The sequence below is a fragment of the Pseudorca crassidens genome, chromosome 11 (genome assembly GCF_039906515.1).
Source record: "Pseudorca crassidens isolate mPseCra1 chromosome 11, mPseCra1.hap1, whole genome shotgun sequence".
Taxonomy (NCBI): Eukaryota; Metazoa; Chordata; class Mammalia; order Artiodactyla; family Delphinidae; genus Pseudorca; species Pseudorca crassidens.
The window spans coordinates 87782755-87792696 of NC_090306.1; the positions used below are offsets into that span (position 1 = coordinate 87782755).

The 9942-nt window shown below is 41.1% G+C and overlaps 1 long non-coding RNA gene across 1 annotated transcript; it reads right to left on the reverse strand.

Moving 5' to 3' along the window:
- LOC137202999 (uncharacterized) lies at positions 1-7370 on the reverse strand. Its single transcript, XR_010932840.1, has 3 exons — positions 7130-7370; positions 5788-5918; positions 1-76 (listed from the first exon to the last, which is right to left on the reverse strand). It is a non-coding gene; the product is annotated as an uncharacterized lncRNA (long non-coding RNA).
- Positions 7371-9942: the final 2572 nt, after the last annotated feature.

Below are 9942 nucleotides of genomic sequence, written 5' to 3' on the forward strand. Positions count from 1 at the left end.
GCTATTCCATTATTTGAATAAGTATCTGATGTCTTGTTTTCTTTCAAGAAGGCAGGTGCAGGATGAAGCAGGAAGCCTGCCAAGAAAGATGATAAATTACCACTGGTGCTGGCGACCAGAGCTCTACGATTGCAGGGCTGCCAGGAATTAAGAGGGAGAGTAACCAGAAACGCGGAGGGAAATGACTTCTGACTACAACTTCAGAGGTGTTTACTTTTTGTCCTCATTATCTTGGTGGTATTTTAAGGGTCTCTGTTAGTTTTGTAACCTGCAACATGAAGTGCTGTTTTAAAACAACCGTACACAACCTCAAAATATTATATTACACCTGCTGAGGTCAAATACTAAATCGTAGTTGAGGGAGAACTGATCAGTGGAAGCAAATATATGGCCTAAGTAGACCAATGACATGGTAACGCAAAGGTGCAGTGTGGCTGCAGCTTTGTTTGGGAGGGACCTGCACTTTGTAGCATAACTTTGGGCTGAACTCCCAGGAAGCATTCTTCCCCAAGCCAAACTGCACAGAGGTGTGCTCGGATTGTGTTTCACCCTCCAAAACTCTGAAGAATTAAAAACTAACAATAGTAATGATCATAATCACGGTTTTTGGAATAAGTCTGTCCCGTGAGCATCTCCTGCCTACAGGTTATCTTTTCTGCTATCCAAGTTTATAATTCAGTGTTTAATATTCACGCAATGACAACTGGAATCACCATTGGCCATGGCTGTTCTTAATTTATGAAATTCAACCAGGATTTACTGAGCGACTAAAACGTCCCTGGCACTCAGCTGGGTGTTACGGATATACAGATAGAAGACCCAGCCCCTGAAGTCATGGTCTAGTTGGGGAGAAACAAATCCAGGGCAGTGTGCTCAGCAATGGTAATGATAATGATACATGGTAATGATACAGGGAGTGTAATGGAGGGCCCCTGGAGAGCCAGGCAGGCTCAGGAAAGGGCTTCCAGGAGTGGTGACATCTGAACTGGGAAAGAGTCGGAGGTGGGTAGTTACTCGAGGCACTGGGGAAAGAATGAGCTAGAGATGTAGAGGTGAGCAACATAGCCCTTTTCAACATTCCAGCTTTCTGAATGGAAGTGTGGATGGCAAGATGTGAAACTAGAGGTTCTCAGGAGAGGCTGTCCACAAAGGATTCTGGATTTCAGATTAAGGAGTTTGGAATTTATTCTGAAATTAATGAGATATCCCTAAAGGACTCTGACCAGGGGAGCCGTGTGATCCATTAGCATTTGGCAACAAATGTTTACAATACAATGTGGTGGGCACTCTGACAGAGACATGATCTAAGTACTATGTGAACACAGAAAAGCAGCTCTTCACTGTGGGTATGGATTGGGGTAAGTCCAAGATGGGTTTTAGAGGATCAGTAGGAGTTCACCATACACAAAGGGAATAGATAGCATCTCTACTAGATGACAGTGGTGGGGGAGAGATTGAGAGAAAGAGAAGGAAAGAAAGAGAAAAGGAGAGAAAGAACAAGAAAAATAAAAGAGAGAGAAAAAGAAAAAAATTTCAACAGAGTTTTGAAAAATTAAAGAGAACCTCAGATTAGATTTTGATTATCGGTTTTCTGTTAATAATCATTTAGCAATATCTAGATCTTACCAATGAAAAGAAATCCAAAACATGTCAGATGATAAATAAAAGGAGTTGTAACCATTTCTCACTTTATCTAAACTAAACTTGTTACCATTCTTCAGTTATGGCAATATCTGAATGAGATAATTTTGACAGTTTCCCAGAGCAAGGTAACAAAGAATTATGAAACAGAAGACAAAAACAAGGACCCAGAAATATGATTTGTATTATCTGCTTGGCCAGGGACAAAGCAGTAATTCTGGAAATATTTATGTTTGTTTGTTTTCTTTCTCAGCTCTAAACAGCAGGACGGCACCTTATTATGTGTCACAGAAGAGCTATGTAACTTTATGCAAGCCACAGTGGCCTGCCCTGAAAGGCTGGGTGCCGGGTGGGCTCCTCTCCATTTGCGGTTCAGCACCTACACCTGTCATTTGCACTCTAAATTGATAATCAGTTGTTGCCACACTTTAAATACAACCATAGATTAACGACAACAACCAGACAAATAAGCCACGTTGAAATAGTCGTTCTTGGGAAGATACAATGTTTAGACGCAATTTCCCACAGAGGTGAGACCAAATCCACTCTTTACATTTCCCTTGTGTCAGCCCTAGACTGTGGCTTTGAATCAGAGTGAGAACAGAAAAGTGCAACAGAGAGGAAAGAGACCCATCTGCTGGGCAGCTAGGTCTGCCCCTTACCACCTGGGTGACTCCAGAAAGACACTGTCTCTGAGCCTCGGTTTACTCATCTGTAAGATGGAGACAGTAATGCCTATTTCACTGGATTTTTATAAGAGAAAAGGAGATAGAGTAAGTAAAGCACTTAGAACTGTGACTAGTCCCTAGAAAGGGTTAAGTAAACTGAAGCTCTAGTAGAATGACCACGAGGCTGGATTGCTCTGACCACGATGAAGAGAAAGGACACTGGAGGATGTGGGCATTCATGGCCTACGGATCCCCACTCAAATTCTGGGCCTGACACTTACCACCAGGACGTGCATGGCAATGGTTTGATTGGTTTCCACCGTGCCAATACCTTTTGATAGCTTTTTCAAAATAATTCTTTCAATAATAAACACAGCACTGAATACTGGCCACACGGTGCTATACCTGCCACCCTCATGCTGGAGGGCATGTCTTAACAACACAATTTCAGCTCCACCAGCAAGTCTGTGTTGTTCTGGGCTCGTCACTTAACTGTCTTGGCACATTCTCCCACCTATGAAGTGAAAGGTGTGGACTCTCTAATTTCATGATTGTACCTCTGTTGAACTTATTAATATTCAGGAGGCAGTGTCTAGAGATCTAAGAGGTGAGAATAGGAGGTGGTATGGGAATAGGACGACTCATCTGAGCATGGCTTTAGACAGTGCCGTGGAACAAACACAGGTAAGAAGAGGAACACACTCTTCTGGGACAAAACATTGACCGTGACCGTGTTATATCTAGTTTCCCAGCCTCATGACTGTGTTGACCTTAAAAGAGACACAGCCAGTCTACTCAGTTTAACCATGTTTAAACCAAGGAAGGGGATGCCAAGAACACTGAGTGCTCGCTATGTGCCGAGTGCTGTGCTGAATCACTTCATCCCCACAGCAGCCCACTGGACAAACAGGCCCAGGAGCCACCTCTCACATTCCTAAAGACCACGCAGCTCGTCAGCAACGATCCCAGGCGTCTGCCTCTGAGGCCTGTGCAGCCAGCCGTTAGGTTGAACTGCCCCTCGTGAGAAACTGTTCTGAAAACTGGATCTCATTTAATGCATTTTCAATAAAAAGCACCCTTATATTCTAATGCACGGCCTCTGACACCTGACACGGAGACTGCATGCAGTGGGGTTCACTTTCCTACAGCAAATCGACTCACAGGAAATAATGTAAGGTCAAGACGAGATAGAACTGCAGACCTTGAATCACTGAAAGTCTCTTTCTCTAAAGAGAGTTTAGAGACCCGTGAGTCTGAACTCCTCCTATATACAGGAGAAAAGTAAAGCCCAGGGAGGTGAGTAACTTAGTTCCCCGGACACAGCTAATGAGAGGCCACAGTGAGAAGGACGGTGCAGGCCTCCTGACCAGCTTAGCGTGTGACCTGCCTTCTCCGTCTCCTGACTGTCACCCAAGCGTGCCTTCTCTTTAAGTACTTTTCCAGGCTCTCTGCTTCCAATAAATCACAAGTTCATTATATGCACACGTAAAGTCTCGTTTGCTCATTTGTTCCAGTGTATTTTTATGCTACCTGCGTGTTCCCGGCAGACACGAAACAGAGGAATATTTTTAACACAGGTTGTTTTGCTCCACCTCCAATACCTGATGATGTTTAGCTGTTAGGACATGAGTCATTCCTTCTGTGCTGGTGTGACTCAGTCTCTGACCATCTGGGAGCTGGAATTCATGTTTCCAGCTTAGATCCACCAGCGACCCATTGGGTGACCACTGGGAAGCCTTGCCCAGGTTCAGTTTGATAAGAGAAAGAGTATGACTCTCCTCTTCCACTTAGGGCCACTAAGGTGTGAAAAAAAGGTAATAACAGAAGAATAAGAATGTGTTTTGTGTACATAATATACTAACTAAAACTATAAATATTTAATGGACATCAATGATTGCTTTTAATAGTTAGTTTAAAAATAAACACAGCATTACATATTGGGCGTACTCTACTGTAATGGAGAGTGTGCCACTCTGCTAGAGGACACATCCTAACTGTAATTTTAACTCCATCACCAACCCGGCAATCTTGAGCACATCATTTAACTCTCCCGGCATATTTTCTCCTCTATGAAATGAAAAGTCTGGATTCCTTAATACCTAATATCATGACTAAAAATCTGTCTAGTTTATTAATATACAGGATGCTGTGTCTAAAGGTCTAAGACTAAGAATAAGGAGGTGGTATGGGAATAGGATAATTAAATTACTTTAAGGAACCAGAAATTAGGGAAAAGAAGAAGAAAGAAAATGAGGAGGGGAGGGGGAAGGGGAAGGGGAAGAGAAGCCCTTGTGTCTTATATGATAATTTCATGGGTCTGAAGCAGCATTAATATATCTGCAGTTTCAGACTAACACACTTGCAGAATTCCTCCAGACACTGGCTCTTTGAACTAGGAAAGTTAAAGTCTGGAAAGCAGAAAGAAATGATATTTTTTACACCCTCATGGTGAGTATTCAATATGCTGTCCAGGGTCAAGAAAAATCCTCCCAGACTCAGGATAAGATATTCCTCACAGCTTACTCAGGGCCAGAAAACACTCTACATGCTTCATCATGTATTCAATTATTTAATGCTCACAAGGACCCTAGGAGGTAGGTACTGTTAGTAGTCCTATTTTATAGGAACATAATTTGAGACACAGGGATATTAAGTAATATACCCACGGCCACACAGCTGTCAAACAGCAGAGCAGCATTCTAGCTTAGAGTAGTTGCAATGTCTGTGCTGTTAAGCACATACTCGACTGTCTCCAATGAGACGCTCTTGTGTCCTTTGCATATGAGATAGTTAATCTCGGATTCATTTAGACTGAGTCTTATCTTTAAACTGAGGACAAAAAAATCCTACCTCCCTGGGTTGTAGTGAGTATTCAATTTGTTTAATACCTGGTATATACGAAGGGCTCAATACTTTTTCTCCTTCCCCTAAGATGCTCAAGTTAGGGCTCTCCATTTCTCCGCTTACAGAGCAATCATTCTTCTTGGGTGCCATTTGCTACCCTTTCTCACTGTAGCTGATTTGGAACCTGGTTTTTCATATATTCGTGGGGTGTGTGTGTGTGTGTGTGTGTGTGTGTGTGTGTGTACACGAGCTTGTTTCAAACCATATTTTCATTTGGACGGAGTAAATGAATCCTTCTCAAGGTTTAGCATTTGCGGTCTGAAAAAACAGAATTAGAGCCTTTTCAAATCTGATAAACGGAAGTTTCCAGCTGCTATTCTTTCGATCTAGCCAAACACTTTATGCTCAGTTTGAAATTGGTCTCCTTTAGTTTCCAAGCTCCTAATTGATACACCAAGATTGAACTCTCTTTCCTCCTGATATCTTAACTGTTCGGTTCTAAATTAACTGCTCCGTTCCATTTAGCATATTTTAGAGTTTTCTTTCATGTGAAAAGAGATGATCTCTGGAGAAAAAATAATCACTTTTTTCCCATCTATAGTTTATTTTTTTAAATTTAAAGTAAATGCCTTACCTAAGTTCATTTGGATTTCAATCCTTAAATTCCAACTCTATATTTTTATCAGCATCTTCTACATTTCCATTTTCCAGTGGCTGGTAATCCAAACAGAAGCAACTTGTTTCTATGGTTATTTCATCCAGAAGCTTCAGGAATAATTACTGTATTGGAAAGTTTGACAAAAAAGAAAGAAAACAAGTTAAGAGAATTAGAAAAGAAGACATATCTTTTAAACTATACAAGAATATCATGAATAACCATATACCAATAATTTTGAAACCTATATTAATCACATAAGTTTTTTGGAAAATAATGTAAAGAGCCAATACTGATGCAAGAAGAAAAAGAAAACTAATGCACCAACATGTTAAAGATATTGAAATTATATGCCTAAGATCCTTTCCCTCCCCTACAAAACAGCCCTAAGCTCAGATAGTTTTATGCCAAACTTCAAGAGAATCAATAATCCTGATCTTAAATAAACTGTTCCAAAGCACAAAACAATATGGAAAGGAGCCCAATTCGTTTCGTGAGGCTACGAGTTTATACCAAAGATGAGGTAAAGACATATAAGAAGAAAAAAATTAATTTTATTTAATAAAATAGATGCAAAAATCCCAAATAATAAAAATGTTAAAAAATAAAAAATGTATCATGGGCTTCCCTGGTGGCACAGTGGTTGGGAGTCCGCCTGCCGATGCAGGGGACACGGGTTCGTGCCCCAGTCCGGGAAGATCCCACATGCCGGGGAGCGGCTGGGCCCGTGAGCCATGACCGCTGAGCCTGCACGTCCGGAGCCTGTGCTCCGCAACGGGAGAGGCCACAACAGTGAGAGGCCCGCATACCGCAAAAAAAAAAAAAAAAAAAAGTATCATGATCAAGTAGTTTTTTTTCCAAAAGTGAAGATAAATAGACATTTAAAAAATCCATTCCATTCATGTTAATGGCCTAAAGGAGAAAAATTACATGTTCGCCTCAGTATATATTGGGAAAAAATTTAATGAATTTCAATACCAAGCCAATATTTTTAAAAAGTTATAACTACAAATAGGGGAGAACTTCTATAACATGGTAACAAGCTCCCTACCAAAAACCTATAGCAAGCATTATATTTAATGAAAAAAATTTCAGTCATTTTCTTAAATGTTGGAAAAAGACAAGGGTGACTACTCTCATTATCATTCTCCCTAGTGTCTGTGGAAGCTTATAATACCTTTCCTAATTATCCCCTGTCCTCTGTACTAAGTCCATCTCTAGACAGCTCTCCCCTGGGACCCTCCCCTTAGCAGAGTGGACTTCCCAGGTCATGGCTATCAAGTTTGGCCATGTCACATCCAACAGAAGCTCTGAGAGTTACCATGTGGTTCTGCAATTGCTCTTTTCCTTCTGCCATCAGAAGGCCATTTCTCAGACAGGGGCTGCTTCTTCCACTGGATCGCAGAAGAAAGGAGATAGGACTGCAGCCACCCATAGCCAACTGTCACCAATGGGTAGGTGCGATTAAGAAGTTAAGACTTGATCTTGGAAACCTCTGAGATTTGAGAGTGTTTCTTATCATATCATAACCTAATGAGAGCTGACCAATACAGTCCTGAAGGTCTTATCCAATATGAACATTTTTTAAAAATTAGATATAAGGGCTGCAAGAGAAAAGGCAAAAAATTCATAATTAGATGATATGATTCATGATAAAAACACAATACATTCAAAAAACTACTAAAACTCATAAATTTCAAGCAGGTTGTTGCATATAAAATCAATTAAAACATCAGTAACTTACACCAGCAAAAACATAAAAATGACAATCATCCCAAAACAGTGGACCATAAATTCCCATCTCTTATGTGTGGGCTGCCCATAGTGACTTCTTTCCAAAGGGTACAGTACAAAAAGGGGGATGAAAAGAATAACTTCACAGTGGAGACCCCTGACAAACACTACCTCAGCTGAGTGATCAAGGTCAACCTCCACATTGATAAGTCATGGCGACAGCATCTATTCTTGACATGATGTGATGAGAATGGGACTTTACCTCTGTGATCTTCCTCCTCAAAACCCAAAACCCCAGTCTAATCATGAGCAAAAACATCACACAAACCCTAACGGGGGGACATTCTACAAAAAGCCTGACCAATATTCCTCAAGTTGGTCAAAGTCATCAAAAATAAACCCCCTTCAGCCCATGTATTAGTCAGGTTTACTGTGACAATTCTGGGTAACAAACAACGCCACTCACAATGTTTTACAACAATAGGTATTTATTTTTCGCTCTCCAGCTTACAGATTGGGTTGTGGGTCTGCTGGGCGTGGCTGAGTTCAGCTGGACTTGACTCTAGTAGGTACCCAGGATACACCTTAGGTTTAAGTCAGCTTCTCAGGTCTCTCTCATTCGTTTCACTGGAATGCACCCTTGGCTGGATGATACATTTGTTTACAAAAGAACAAAAATGGGAAAACTTTCTATGGTAAGCCTCAGAAGCATTTTTGATTATTGATTGGGTCTTTTTCTATGGTAAAGGAGAATGAAACTAGCTCACTTCAAAATATGTTTCTAGAAATCATTTTTTCCTCCACTAGATAAAAATATGCTTTTCAAAAATCAACTCTTTTTTGCTCCACTCAGAAAAAAGAGAAACAAAAAAGCCCAAGAACATAATATTACAGACCAAGCATTATATGATTTGTCAAGATGAGCTCTATCTTCAGACCTTGACAAATCACATATGGAAGGAAGTCGTATGGAAGGAAGGGACAGTTTTGATGAATGACGCTGGGATCAGATGTGGATGGCTAACCTCTGTCCACATGCTGGGCTCTGACTGGCACCCTGCATCTGTCAGTCAGCATATGGGTGAGCTGCCCTATCTCATCTGTCACATGAAAGAGCAGGCATACTAGGTGTCCTTACTGATGAAAAAACAGAACATGCCCCTCTCTGTCTGTTCACTGTAGCAATGTGGACATGTCACAGAGGCTCTACATGGGGAAACCACCCTGGGGGAGGGCTTAGTAACACCTTAAGACCATATTTTTCAAGTTATTCCATAGAGGTACCTCTTTTCTCAGAGACAAATGCCAAGTGCACACACATATACCCAGGGAAACCAGGAGATAGAGCCCAAAGGATCCTGGCCTAAGTAGAAAATGTTTTCCAAGTCTACTGATTGGGTTTTAAAATGTCATATGAATACTTCATTTGATTTCATATTATCTTTTATTTAACATAAAATAATGCTTTAAATTGCCATCTGGAATTGAAAAAGTCCCCTAGCATTTTAGCCTGTGCCTTGACCTGCAATCAGCATACCACGTGGGCACGGAGTGAGGTGCTGACAAAGAATACGAGAGCTGGTGTCCGATACTAGCGGAATCTGTCCACTTTTCCATTTCCACAACTGCTATCTTAGTCCAAGTTACCACCATCCTTTTCCTGGACCACAGTTTTACGGCCTCCAAGCTGGACTGCTTGCTTCCACTCTGATCTACTCTTCGCTCTGTGTTCAGAGTGTATCCCACTACTGTAAACCCTTCCATGACTTTTCATCACTATCAGTTGAAAATCAAAATCTTTAGCAAGACCTCCCGGCCCTTGTGGTCTGACCTCCACCAGTTCACGCAACCTCCTCTTTGACCACAGTCTTCTCACTCTCTGTGCTCCAGACACATGGCCTCAAGCCTGCTAGTCTGTTTCCTCTCCATAGACTTAGAACAACCGATTCTCCTACTTAAACATTCTTCCTTTTACCCTTATTTTTGTTTAGACCCCCTAATAAGTCAATTTTCTCCTATACGACATTCTGACATCATATTTCTCTAATCCACTGGCACTAAGCTTCTTAAGGAGAAAGGTAATGTCTTCTTTCTGTCTGTTCCTGATGCCTGCCTAACACCTTCCCTGAACACATAGTAGCTGCTCAATAAATGTTCTGTAAATGACACGAGAATGAGCTAGTGAAAAGTTCATCTTCTTTCAAGTCCAGAAAACTAAGGCTGAGAGTGAATGAGTAACTTAAAGAATTTTCTAATACAATACATACTTTGTTAAATGTCCATTCTAGTTATCAGGAGGCAAAAAAAGTTAGACTGAAAGCTTTGTTCCAGCTTCGCCTAAGACACCATTTAGGTAACTCTGGGGATGAGAAAGAACTTTTGAGTGGCAGAATCTCGTCA